At 43.7% G+C, this 13,835-nt stretch overlaps 1 protein-coding gene across 1 annotated transcript in view; it reads left to right on the top strand.

The window, feature by feature from the left end:
- The first annotated feature begins 290 nt into the window (after positions 1–290).
- PGPEP1L (pyroglutamyl-peptidase I like) overlaps positions 291–13,835 on the top strand; it is a 39,393-nt gene continuing 25,848 nt past the window's right edge. The window contains 2 exon segments of the mRNA XM_063596954.1: positions 291–342; positions 3,358–3,410. The gene's annotated coding sequence lies outside the window, so the exon portion shown is untranslated.

The following is a 13,835-nucleotide window of genomic DNA, read 5'->3' as shown; positions in this document are numbered from 1 at the left end:
TTCAGTGGCTCAGTATAGTCACGGAGTTACATATTCATCACTACAGTCAATTTTAGAACATTTTCAGCACCCCAAAAAGAAACCCCACACCCCTTAGCTTTCACCACTCACGTCCCCCCACAACACACATACCCAGCTTCTGGCAACCACTAATATACTTTCTGTCCCTATAGATGTGCGTCTTCTGACATTTCATATAAATGGAATCATTTTACATGTAGTCCTTTGCCTCTGGCTTCTTTCATTTAGCATGTTTTCAAGGTTGAGCCACGTGGTAGTGTGTCCAGAATTGGTGCGTTGTTGGTCTCACTGACTTCAAGAATGAAGCCACGGACTCTCGTGGTGAGTGTTACAGTTCTTAAAGGCGGCGTGTCCAGAGTTTATTCCTTCTGATGTTTGGATGTGTTCAGAGTTTCTTCCTTCTGGTGGGTTCATGGTCTCGCTGGCTCAGGAGTGAAGCTGCGGACCTTTGCAGTGAGTGTTACAGCTCTTAAGGCAGCGCGTCTGGAGTTGTTCATTCCTCCCAGTGGGTTCGTGGTCTCGCTGGTTTCAGGAGTGAAACTGCAGACCTTTGCAGTGAGTGTTACAGCTCATAAAGGCAGTGTGGACCCAAAGAGTGAGCAGCAGCAAGACTGATTGCAAAGAGCGAAAGAACAAAGCTTCCACAGTGTGGAAGGGGACCCGAGTGGGTTGCCACTGTTGGCTCAGGCAGCCTGCTTTTTTTTCCTCTTATGTGGCCCCACCCACATCCTGCTGATTGGTCCATTTTACAGAGAACTGATTGGTCCATTTTGACAGGGTGCTCATTGGTGTGTTTATAATCCCTGAGTTAGACACAAAAGTTCGCCACTAGATTAGCTAGATACAGAGTGTGGACACAAAGGTTCTCCAAGTCCCCACCAGAGTAGCTAGATATAGTGTCGATTGGTGCATTCACAAACCCTGAGCTAGACACAGGGTGCTGATTGGTGTGTTTACAAACCTTGAGCTAGATACAGAGTGCCGATTGGTGTATTTACAATCCCTTAGCTAGAAATAAAGGTTCTCCATCCCCACCAGATTCAGGAGCCCAGCTGGCTTCACCCTGTGGATCCCGCACTGGGGCTGCAGGTGGAGCTGCCTGCCAGTCCTGCGCCTGCACTCCTCAGCCCTTGGGGTGGTCGATGGGACTGGGCGCCGTGGAGCAGGGGGCCAGCTTGTCGGGGAGGCTCGTTGGCACAGGAGCCCACGGAGGAGGGGGAGCTCCAGCATGGCAGGCTGTAGGTCCTGAGCCCTGCCCGGCAGGAAGGCAGCTAAGGCCCAGGGAGAAATTGAGCACAGCAGCTACTGGCCCAGATGCTAAGCCCCTCACTGCCTGGGGCCGGCGGGGCTGGCCGGCCACTCCCAGTGCAGGGCCCGCGGAGCCCACGCCCACCCGGAATTCGCGCTGGCCCGCAAGCACTGCAGGCAGCCCCGGTTCCCGCCCGCGCGTCTCCCTCCACGCCTCCCTGCAAGCTGAGAGCTGGCTCTGGCCTTGGGCTGCCCAGAAAGGGGCTCCCACAGTGCAGTGGTGGGCTGAAGGGCTCCTCAACTGTCACCAAAGTGGGAGCCCAGGCAGAGGAGGGGCTGGAGTGTGCAAGGGCTGCAAGGACTGCCAGCACGCTGTCACCTCTTAGTAGCATGTATCAGTACTTCATTCCTTTTATTGACAAATAATATTTCATTGTGTGGATGATACCACATTTTGTTTGCCATTCATCAGTTGATGGACATTTTGATGTTTCTACTTTTTTTTCCACTGCTGAGTGTATTCCGTGAGATGGGTGAACCATGATTTGTTTGACTGTTAACCCACTGAAGAACATTTGGGTAGTTTCCAGCTTTGGTCTATTACAAATAAAGCTTCTATGAACGTTTTTGTATACACTTCTGTATGAAAATAAGTTTTCATTTCTCTGAGATAAATGTCCAGCAGTGCAAATGCTAGTAAATCCACTTTCAATTAAAAAAAAAATTGTCAAACTATTTCCCAGAGCAACAGTACCATTTTATATTCCCACCAGCAATGTGTGAGTGACCTAGTTTCTCCTCATCCTTGCCAACATTTGGTGTTATCAGTCTTTCTATTTTAGCCACTCTGATAAGTGTGTTGTGACATTTCATCCAGATTTTAATTTGTATTTCTATGATAGCTAATGATGTTGAACATCTTTTCATGTGCTTATTTGCCACCTGTATATCCTCATCACTGACATGTCTCTTCATGTGGTTTGCCCATCTGCTGATTGGACTGTGAGTTTCAAGAGTTCTTTATGTATTTTATATACAAAGCCTTGGTGAAATACATGATTTGCAACTATTTTCTCTATCTGTAGCTTATCTCTTCCTCCTCTTAACAGGGACTTTCACAGAGCAAGAGTTATTAATTTTGACGGAATCTAGTTTGTTAATTATTCCTGTTATGCAGCCTGCTTTTGGTTTCAAATCTAAGAACTCTTTGCCTAGCCTTATAGCCTAAGATTTTCTCCTTCCCCCCAAAAAACTTAGTTTTTTGTTTGTTTGTTTTTCTGAAACAGTTTTGCTCTTTTGCCCAGGCTGGAGTTAAGTGGCACAATCTCAGCTCACTGCAACCTCTGCCTCCCGGGTTCAAGCGATTCTCCTGCCTCAGCCTTCCTAGTAGCTGGGATTATAGGTGCCCACCATGTCTGGCTAATTTTTGTATATTTAGTAGAGATGGGGTTTCGCCATGTTGGCCAGGCTGGTCTCGAACTCCTGACCTCAGGTGATCCACCCACCTTGGCCTCCCAAATTGCTGGGATTACAGGCATGAGCCACCATGCCAGGCTACTTCTGCTTTTTATATTTAAGTCCATTATTCATTTGGGTTAAGTTTTGTGTAAGGGGTGAGGCTTAGGTTGAAGGGTTCAGGTTTTTTGCCTGTTAGTGTCTAATTGTTCTAACACCATTGGTTGACGAACCTATCCCTTTTCCATTGAAATTGCTTTTGCACCTATGTCAACAAACAATTGGGCATATTCATGTGGGTCTATTCCAGGGTTCTTTACAAAGCATGCTTTTTATTCAGACATCTGTGCACACATGTTCTTAAGCCCTCCCAGCTTGGCAGTGGGTCAGCTCCATGTTCTTTCTTTGCTCCCCAACAATGCCTCACATGTGAGGACTCTGAGAATGCTCCCAGGTTGGCACAGTTGCAGCCTCCATGGGGAAGGGGACGTGCAAAGATCCCTAGGGCCCAAGATGGTCTGAGGAGCAGGAACAGAGTCTTATGGGGTGGGACCTGGTGCTTGAGTGCAGCCAGGAGTAGAGGCCCCAGTCCCAAGGTCTGGCTTGAGCAAACCTGGGCATGTTTGGTTTCAGGTTTTGGGCCCTTCCGGCAGCACTTGGTGAATTCCAGCTGGGAAGCAGTGAAGGTAAAAACCCTGTAGCTCAAGACCCAGGAGCTCAGTGCCCAATGAGTTTCTTCTGTGGCTGCTGAGAAACCTCCGGCGTTCAGGCCCGTCAGTAACCAGATCCGCAGGGGCAGGAGGAAAAACAAGTGCATGGGCCCCTGGGAGAACAGCTTGTCTTTGGCACTTGGGTTGTGACTTGTCTGCCTCATGCCCCTCCTGCCTCTGAAGTAAAGAAAGGGGCCTAAAGGGACCCTCCTGGGAGGGATGGGGAGTGTCCTCAGAGCAGGTTCACTGGCCCAGAGAGAGGTTTCTATTGTCTGTGTCCCTTCTGGCTATGGGGCCCAGGGGAAAGTCATTTCCCCCAGCCTCAGTTTTCTCATTCATGAAATGAGGGAATAATAGAGCAGATGTTGCAGGGTTGTTCTGAGGACCCAAAGAGGTAAGTATGTAATGTAAAGCCACTTTGTACAAGCAGCTATTTTAGCACCTGGGCACAGAGAAAGCACTTAATAAATGTCTGTTGTCATAAACAACATGTTTATTTGTAAGAAAGCCAACTAGGAGAAAGCACAACCTCAGACAGGCCTTGAGGAGGGAACTGCCTCTTCTCCTTGGGGCACTTGTCTGCTCTCTGTCCCCATACAGCTGTCACTCAGGTGACACACCGCCAACTGCTTATTCACACTTGGCCATCAATTTCATGCCTCCGTTGGATCAAGGTGGGGTCTTTATTCTGAGTTTCTCGGTCAAGCTGAAAATGCAGCAAAACCCCTTGCACTGTGCATTTGCAGCAGCTGCAGCATCGGTTTTCTAGGCTGTCAGTACAGATGCAGTCAAGGAAAACTCTCAACTCTTGAGTTAGAATTTAGGTTTCTTTCAACCAGGAAAAAGCTGAGGGCATCCCAGAGCCACTGCCAAGCCTCACTGCTGCACACAACATACCAGAAAGGCCAGCTTGGGGCTTTCATGGGCTCCTGTGTGTCTGCAGGCAGTTCCTCAAAACACAGGACCTTTTTTGCCAAATCCTCGATGATCCTGAACCCTTCTGTTTATTTTTACAGTCATGAGAATGGAAAAGAGCCAGGCCTCCTGGGTTTAGCTCCAACAGTGGCAAGCTGCGAGACCCAAGACAAGTCACCCAGCTTTTCTGTGTCTCAGTTTTCTCATCTGTGAAATGGGAAGGTGTGATGATTAAGGGAGTTAACACATGTAAACCCGTTAGAACCAGGTGGGGCATATTGCCAGTGCTCACAGATACAATTCTTCTATTACTAAAAGGCTATTCCATGAGTCAAGGTTCTTAGCTGCAGGCAAATAGGATCTGACTCTGATGATTCACAGATAAGGTAGATATCACTAGGTAAGATAGAGCCTCTGCATGGCTGGGCAAGCAGAAGGTAAAGGGCAGCTCTGAGGACCAAACACATACCCACGCGTGCACACATGGATACACATGTGCCTAAATACATATACAACATGCACACACAACACACAGGCATACACACGTGCATGCATATATACATATACAACATGCACACAACACACATACATGCAGGCATATACACATACAACAAGCATACACAACACACATAATACATGCATGCACACCCATACATATACATATGCACACACACATATACCCCTATATACACATGCATGTATACATCTAGACATACACCCATATACACATACCAAGAGCTTCAGGCTGAGGTGAGTGAGTGGTTAGCACACATACACAGGTGAGGGTGAGTTTCATGATCAGCATTGTGAGCAGCAAGGGGGGTGGAGATGAAACCAAGCCTCTTTAAGTCAGACCCTTGAGGGACCTTGTGGTCTGACCCTTCTTTAAGTCAGTCCCTTAAGGGACCTTGTGGTCTCAAGCACCCTGACTCCTGCAGAAGCTTATGTAATTTCTCTTGAATGAAAACTTCTGATTTTTCACAAATTAAGATAAACTAAATGTCAATTTCCAATTAAAGATCACCAAATATACAGAGAAGCAAACTACCATAAGTAGGAATCAGCAGAAGCAGATTTAGAAGCTCAAGGACTTCAGCTACAAGAATGTTCAGAAAATAGCATAACTACATATGAAATACTTAAAGATAGAATCACAAAAGTAAGCAAAAAGACTGAAAAGATCAGGTAAAATGAAAAGGAGAGTAATAAAACTTACAGAAATTTAAAACAGTTGTTGAGGTGAAAAATTTAACAGATGATTGAAAAGGCAGGTTAGAATTACGGTAAATGAAAGGCACCAGTCACAAAAGACTACATATGGTAAGATTCCACTTATATGATTGTCCAGATTAAGCAAATCTATTGGGACAAAAAGAGGATTAATGGTTTCCTAGGGTAGGTGAAGAGGAGGAAGGTGGTGGGGGAAATGGGGAGTGACAATTAATGAATATGGGGTTTTTTGGGCATGATAGATTATAAAATTGATTGTAGTAATGGTTACATAACTGCATTTACTAAAAACCATTGAATTGTAGACTTTATTTAGAGACAAAGTCTAGCTCTGTTGCCCAGGCTGGAGTGCAGTGGTGCCATCTTGGCTCACTGCAACCTCTGCCTCCCAGGTTCAAGAGATTCTCCTGCCTCAGTCTCCCAAGTAGCTGGGATTACAGGCATGCCACCATGTCCAGCTAATTTTTATATTTTTAGTAGAGATGGGGTTTCACTATGTTGGCCAGGCTGGTCTCGAACTCCTGACCTCAGGTGATCTGCCCACCTTGGCCTCCCAAACTGCTGGGATTACAGGTGTAAGCCACTGCACCCGGCCTGAATTGTAGGCTTTAAATGGGATAATTGTATGGGAGGTGAATTATATCTCAATAAAGACAGATTAGATATACATATAGATATACATGCATATGCATATATAGAAGTTTAGAGACAAATGAAGAGAAAATTAGTGAACTAGAAGATAGATCTGAAGATACTACTCAAAAGAGCAGCATAAGGAGATACAGAAAGAAGACAGAAAATAAATGTGGACGATAAAATGTGATGTTCTAAATACATTTAGTAGGAGTTCCAGAAGGAGAGAACAATGAGAATGGAACAGAAGCAATATTCAAAGAGATAGTGACTGAGAATATTCCAGAAGTGATGAAAGGCATGAATCCACAGAGATGAGCACAAAACAGACCAAGCAAGGACAAACAAGATCCACACCGATACACATTATAGTTAAGCTACAGAATACCAAAGACAAGGAGGTCTTTAGCCAGAGAGAAAGACATTACTTGGAAAAATTGACAATCTAATTAGAGTAAATGTCTCAAAGGCAACAGTAAAAGCCAGAATACGTAGAGTAATATATTCAAAGTGCCAAAAAAATTATCATTATAATTGTGTACCCAGCAAAATTGTTTCAAAAACATGAATAATGAAGCAAAGACATTTTTATAAAAACAAACACCAAGAGTTTACTATCAAAAGACACAGTGCTAAGGGAACACATAAAGGATGTCCTTCAAAAGGAAGGAAAATGATCTGAGAAAGACAGTGTGAAATGCAAGGAGGGGTAGTGAGCCCGCAGGGAAAATCTAAACTAGCATTATTTGTATAAGGTCATAGTAATAATAGCTCCATTTTTTTTTTTCTTTTTTGATACAGGGTCTCACTCCAATTGCCCAGGCTGGAATGCAGTATAGCTGGGACTACAGGCACGTGCCACCATGCCTGGCTAATTTTTGTATTTTTTATTAGAGGCAAGGTTTTGCCATGTTGCCCAGGCTGATCTTGAACTCCTGGACTCAAGCAATCCACCCACCTCAGCCTCCCAGAGTGCTGGGATTACAGGTGTGAGCCACCACGCCGGGCCAGTAGCTTCTTGTTAGGCTTTAAATAGAGAACTGAACTAAAATGTAAGACAATGAAAGCTTTTATAAGCCAAGAAGGATAATCAAAGTTTAAGCTTTTTGTTTTTGTTTTTTGAGATAGAGTCTTGCTCTGTCACCCAGGCTAGAGTGCAGTGGCATGATCTTGGCTCACTGCAACCTCCACATCCCAGGTTCAAGCTATTCTCCTGCCTCAGTCTCCTAAGTAGCTGGGACTACAGGTGTGTGCCACCATGCCCGGCTAATTTTTGCATTTTTAGTACAGACGGGGTTTCACCATGTTGGCCAGGATGGTCTCGATCTCCTGACCTCATGATCCACCTGCCTCGGCCGCCCAAAGTGCTGGGATTACAGGCGTGAGTCACCGTGCCAGGCCAAAATTTAAGTTTTTTAAGGTCCTTGTATTCTACAGGACAGGCATCCAGATATCAGCTTTAGACTTTGTTAAATTATGCATATATGGCAAAATTTCAAGAGTATTTTTTTTTGTTGTTTTGTTTTTTCAATTTTGTGTTCTCTTTTTTTTTTCATGTAATTGTTTTATTATACTTTAAGTTCTGGGGTACATGTGCAGAACGTGCAGGTTTGTTACATAGGTATACACGTGCCATGGTGGTTTGCTGCACCCATCAACCCATCATCTATATTAGGTATTTCTCCTAATGCTATCCCTCTCCCACCCCCCACCCCCTGACAGGCCCCGGTGTGTGATGCCCACCCCCACCCCCGTGTCCATGTGTTCTCATTGTTTAACTCCCAGTATGAGTGAGAACATGCAGTGTTTGATTTTCTGTATCTGTGTATTTCTAGTTCTAGATCCTTGAGGAGTCGCTACACTGTCTTCCACAATTGTTGAACTAGTTTACACTCCCACCAACAGTGTAAAAGTATTCCTATTTCTCCGAATCCTCTCCAGCATCTGTTGTTTCCTGACTTTTTAATGATCACCATTCTAACTGGCATGAGATGATATCTCATTTTGGTTTTGATTCGCATTTCTCTAATGACCAGTGATGAGCTTTTTTATATGTTTCTTGGCCACATAAATGTCTTCTTTTGAGAAGTGTCTGTTGATATCCTTCGCCCACTTTTTGATGGGGTTGTTTTTTTCTTGTTGATGGGGTTGTTTTTTTCTTGTAAATTTAAGTTCCTCGTAGATTCTGGATATTAGCCCTTTGTCAGGTGGGTAGATTGCAAAAACGTTCTCCCATTCTGTAGGTTGCTTGTTCACTCTGATGATAGTTTCTTTTGCTATGCTGAATCTCTTTAGTTTAATTAGATCCCATTTGTCAATTTTGGCTTTTGTTGCCATTGCTTTTGGTGTTTTAGTTATGAAGTCTTTGCTCATGCCTATGTTCTGAGTGGTATTGTCTAGGTTTTCTTCTAGGGTTCTTACAGTTTTAGGTCTTACGTTTCTTACGTTTAAGTGTTTAATCCATCTTGAATTAATTTTTGTATAAGCTGTAAGGAAGGGTTCCAGTTTCAGCTTTCTGCATATGGCTAGCCAGTTTTCCCAACACCATTTATTAAATAGGGAATCCTTTCCTCATTGCTTGTTTTTGTCAGGTTTGTCAAAGATCAGATGGTTGTAGATGTGTGCTGTTATTTCTGAGGCCTCCGTTCTGTTCCATTGGTTTATATATCTGTTTTGGTACTAGTACCATGCTGTTTTTGTTACTGCAGCCTTGTAGTACAGTTGGAAGTCAGGTAATGTGATGCCTCCAGCTTTGTTCTTTTTGCTTAGGATTGTCTTGGCTATGCAGGCTCTTTTTTGGTTCCATATGAAATTTAAAGTAGTTTTTGCAATTCTGTGAAGAAAGTCAATGGTAGCTTGATGGGGATGGCATTGAATCTATAAATTACCTTGGGCAGTATGGCCATTTTCACGATATTGATTCTTCCTACCCATGAGCATGGAATGTTCTTCCATTTGTTTGTGTCCTCTTATTTCCTTGAGCAGTGGTTTGACGTTCTCCTTGAAGAGGTCCTTCACATCCCTTGTAAGTTGTATTCCTAAGTATTTTATTCTCTTTGTAGCAATTGTGAATGGGAGTTCACTCATGATTTGGCTCTCTGTTTGTCTGTTATTGGTGTATAGGAATGCTTGTAAATTTTGCACATTGATTTTGTATCCTGAGACTTTGCTGAAATTGCTTATCACCTTGAGATTTTGGGCTGAGACGATGGGGTTTTCTAAATATACAATCATTTCATCTGCAAACAGAGACAATTTGACTTCTTCTCTTCCTATTTGAATACCTTTATTTCTTTGTCTTGCCTGACTGCCCTGGCCAGAACTTCCAATACTGTGTTGAATAGGAGTGGTCAGAGAGGGCATCCTTGTCTCGTGCTGGTTTTCAAAGGGAATTTCCAGTTTTTGCCCATTCAGTATGATATTGGCTGTGGGTTTGTCATAAATAGCTCTTACTATTTTGAGATACATTCCGTCAGTACCTAGTTTATTGAGAGTTTTTAGCATGAAGGGTGTTGAATTTCGTCAAAGGCCTCTTCTGCATCTATTGAGATAATAGTGGTTTTTGTCTTTGGTTCTGTTTATGTGATGGCTTACATTTATTGATTTGCATATGTTGAACCAGCCTTGCATCCCAGGGATGAAGCTGACTTGATTGTAGTATATAAGCTTTTTGATGTGCTGCTGGATTCAGTTTGCCATTATTTTATTGAGGATTTTTGCATCAATGTTCATCAGGGATATTGGCCTGAAATTCTTTTTTTGTTGTTTGCCAGGTTTTTGGTATCGGGATGATGCTCACCTCCTAAAATGAGTTAGGGAGGATTCCCTCTTTATCTATTGTTTGGAATAGTTTCAGAAGTAGAATTCGGCCATGAATCCATCTGGCCCTGGACTTTTTTTAGTTGGTAGGCTATTAATTAGTGCCTCAATTGCAGAACTTGTTATTGGTCTATTTAGGGATTCGACTTCTTCCTGGTTTAATCTTGGGAGGGTGTATGTGTCCAGGGATTTATCCATTTCTTCTATATTTTCTAGTTTATTTGTGTAGAGGCGTTTATAGTATTCTCTGATGGTAGTTCGTATTTCTGTGGGATCGGTGGTGATATCCCCTTTCTCATTTTTTATTGCATCCATTTGATTCTTCTCTCTTTTCTTCTTTATTAGTCTGGCTAGCATATTATCTATTTTGTTGATCTTTTCAAAAAACCAGCTCCTGGATTCATTGATTTTTTTGAAGGGTTTTTTCATGCCTCTATCTCCTTCAGTTCTACTCTGATCTTAGTTATTTCTTGTCTTCCGCTAGCTTTTGAATTTGTTCTTGCTTCCCTAGTTCTTTTAATTGTGATGTTAGGGTGTTGATTTTAGATCTTTACTGCTTTCTCTTGTAGGCATTTAATGCTATAAACTTCCCTCTACACACTGCTTTAAATGTGTCCCAGAGATTCTGGTACGTTGTATCTTTGTTCTCATTGGTTTCAAAGAACATCTTTATTTCTGCCTCAATTTCGTTATTTACCCAGTAGTCATTCAGGAGCAGGTTGTTCAGTTTCCATGTAGTTGTGCGGTTTTGAGTGAGTTTCTTAATCCTGAGTTCTAATTCTATTTCACTGTGGTCTGAGAGACTGTTCATTATGATTTCCATTCTTTCGCATTTGCTGAGGAGTGTTTTACTTCCAATTATGTGGTCAGTTTTAGAATAAGTGTGATGTGGTGCTGAGAAGAATGTATATTCTGTTTATTTGGGGTGGAGAGTTCTGTAGATGTCTCTTAGGTCTGCTTGGTCCAGAGCTGAATTCAAGTCCTAGATATCCTTGTTAATTTTCTGTCTCATTGATCTGTTTAATATTGACAGTGGGGTGTTAAAGTCTCCCACTATTATTGTGTGGGAGTCCAAGTCTCTTTGTAGGTCTCCAAGAACTTGCTTTATGAATCTGGGTGCTCCTATATTGGGTGCATATGTATTTAGGATGGTTAGCTCTTCTCGTTGCATTGATCCCTTTACCATTATGTAGTGCCCTTCTTTGTCTCTCTTGATCTTTGTTGGTTTAAAGTCTGTTTTATCAGAGACTAGGATTGTAACTGCTGCTTTTTTTTTTTCTTTCCATTTGCTTGGTAAATATTCCTCCGTCCCTTTATTTTGAGCCTTTGTGTGTCTTTGCACTTGAGACACCAATGGGTCTTGACTCTTTATCCAATTTGCCAGTCTGTGTATTTTAATTGGGGCATTTAGCCCATTTACATTTAAGGTTAATATTGTTATGTGTGAATTTGATCCTGTCATTATGATACTTGCTGGTTATTTTGCCCGTTAGTTGATGCAGTTTCTTCATATCATGAATAGTCTTTACAATTTGGTATGGTTTCGCAGTGGCTGTTACCGGTGGTTCCTTTCCATATTTGGTGCTTCCTTCAGGAGCTCTTGTAAGGCAGGCCTGGTGGTGACAGAATCTCTCAGCATTTGCTTGTCTGTAAAGGATTTTATTTCTCCTTTGCTTATGAAGCTTAGTTTGGCTGGATATGAAATTCTGGGTTGAAAATTCTTTTCTTTAAGAATGTTGAATTTTGGCCCCCACACTCTTCTGGCTTGTAGGGGTTCTGCTGAGAGATTCGCTATTAGTCTGATAGGGTTCCCTTTGTGGGTAACCCGACCTTTCTCTCTGGGTGCCCTTAACATTTTTTCCTTCATTTCAACCTTGGTGAATCTGACAATTATGTGTCTTGGGGTTGCTCTTCTCAAGGAGTATCTTTGTGGTGTTCTCTATATTTTCTGAATTTGAATGTTGGCATGCCTTGCTAGGTTGGGAAAGTTCTGCTGGATAATACCCTGAATAGTGTTTTCCAACTTGGTTCCATTCTCCCTGTCACTTTTCAGGTACACCAATCAAACGTAGATTTGTTCTTTTCACATAGTCCCATATTTCTTGGAGGCTTTGTTCGTTTCTTTTCACTCTTTTTTCTCTAATCTTGTCTTCTCACTTTATTTCATTGAGTTGATCTTCAATCTCTGATATCCTTTCTTCCACTTGATCGATTCAGCTATTGATACTTGTGTATGCTTCTTGAAGTTCTTGTGCTCTGTTTTCAGCTCCATCAGGTCAATTATGTTCTCTAAACTGGTTATTCTAGTTAGCAATTCATCTAACCTTTTTTCAAGGTTCTTAGCTTCCTTACATTGGGTTAGAACATGCTTCTTTAGCTCAGAGGAGTTTGTTATTATCCACCTTGTGAAGCCTACTTCTGTCAATTCGTCAAACTCATTCTCCATCCAGTTTTGTTCCCTTGCTGGCAAGGAGCTGTGATCCTTTTGAGGTGAAGAGACATTCTGGTTTTTGGAATTTTCAGCCTTTTTGCACTGATTTTGCCCCATGTTCATGGATTTATCTACCTTTGGTCTCTGATGTTGGTGACCTTCAAATGGGCTTTCTGTGTCTGGACGTCCTTTTTGTTGATGTTGATGCTATTTCTTTCTGTTTGTCAGTTTTCCTTCTAACAGTCAGGGCCCTCTACTGCAGGTCTGCTGGAGTTTGCCGGAGGTTCACTGTAGACCCTGTTTTTCTGGGTATTGTTGGTAGAGGCTGCAGGACAGCAAAGATTGCCGCCTGAAGCTTCGTCCTAGAGGAGCACCTGCCAGATGCCAGCCAGAGCTCTCCTATATGAGGTGTCTGTCGGCCCCTACTGGGAGGTATCTCCCAGTCAGGATACATGGGTGTCAGGGGCCCACTTGAGGTAGTCTGTCCCTTATCAGAGATCAGACACTGCTGGGAGATCCGCTCCTCTCTTCAGAGCTGTCAGGCAGGAACATTGAAGTCTGCTGAAGCTGCGCCCACAGCTGCCCCTTCCCCCAGGTGCTCTGTCCCAGGGAGATGGGGGTTTTAGCTATATGTCCCTGACTGGGGCTGCTGCCTTTTTTTCAGAGATGCCCTTCCCAGAGAGGAGGGATCTAGAGAGGCAGTCTGGCCGCAGTGGCCTTGCTGAGCTGTGATGAGCTGTGCCCAGTTTGAACTTCCCGGTGGCTTTGTTTACACTGTTAGGGTAAAACTACCTACTTAAGCCTCAGCAATGGTGGACGCCCCTCCCCCCCACCAAGCTCAAGGGTCCTACGTCGACCTCAGACTGCTGTGCTGCAGTGAGAATTTCAAGCCAGTGGATCTTAGCTTGCTGGGCTCTGTGGGAGAGTGGGACCCACTGAGTCAGACCACTTGGCTCCGTGGCTGCAACCCTCTTTCCAAGGGAGTGAACGATTCTGTCTCGCTGGTGTTGCAGGTGCCACTGGGGTATGAAAAAAAATAAACTCCTGCAGCTAGCTTGGTGTCTGCCCAAACCCCCGTCCAGTTTTGAGCTTGAAACCCAGGGCCCTGGTGGCCTAGGCACCGGAGGGAATCTCCTGGTCTGCCAGTTGCGAAGACCATAGGAAAAGCGCAGTATCTGGGCTGGAGTGCACTGTTCCTCCTAGTACAGTCTCTCACAGCTTCCCTTGGCAGGGAGAGGGGAATCCCTTGACCCCTTGTGCCTCCCAGGTGAGACAACGCCCCACCCTGCTTCAGCTCACCCTCTGTGGGCTGCACCCACTGTCCAGCCAGTCCCAATGAGATGAACTGGGTACCTCAGTTGGAAATGCAGAAA

Source organism: Pan paniscus, chromosome 16 (assembly GCF_029289425.2).
Source record: "Pan paniscus chromosome 16, NHGRI_mPanPan1-v2.0_pri, whole genome shotgun sequence".
Lineage (NCBI taxonomy): Eukaryota > Metazoa > Chordata > Mammalia > Primates > Hominidae > Pan > Pan paniscus.
Note: the sequence above shows the minus strand (reverse complement) of the source record. Positions and strands in the feature narration are given on the sequence as shown.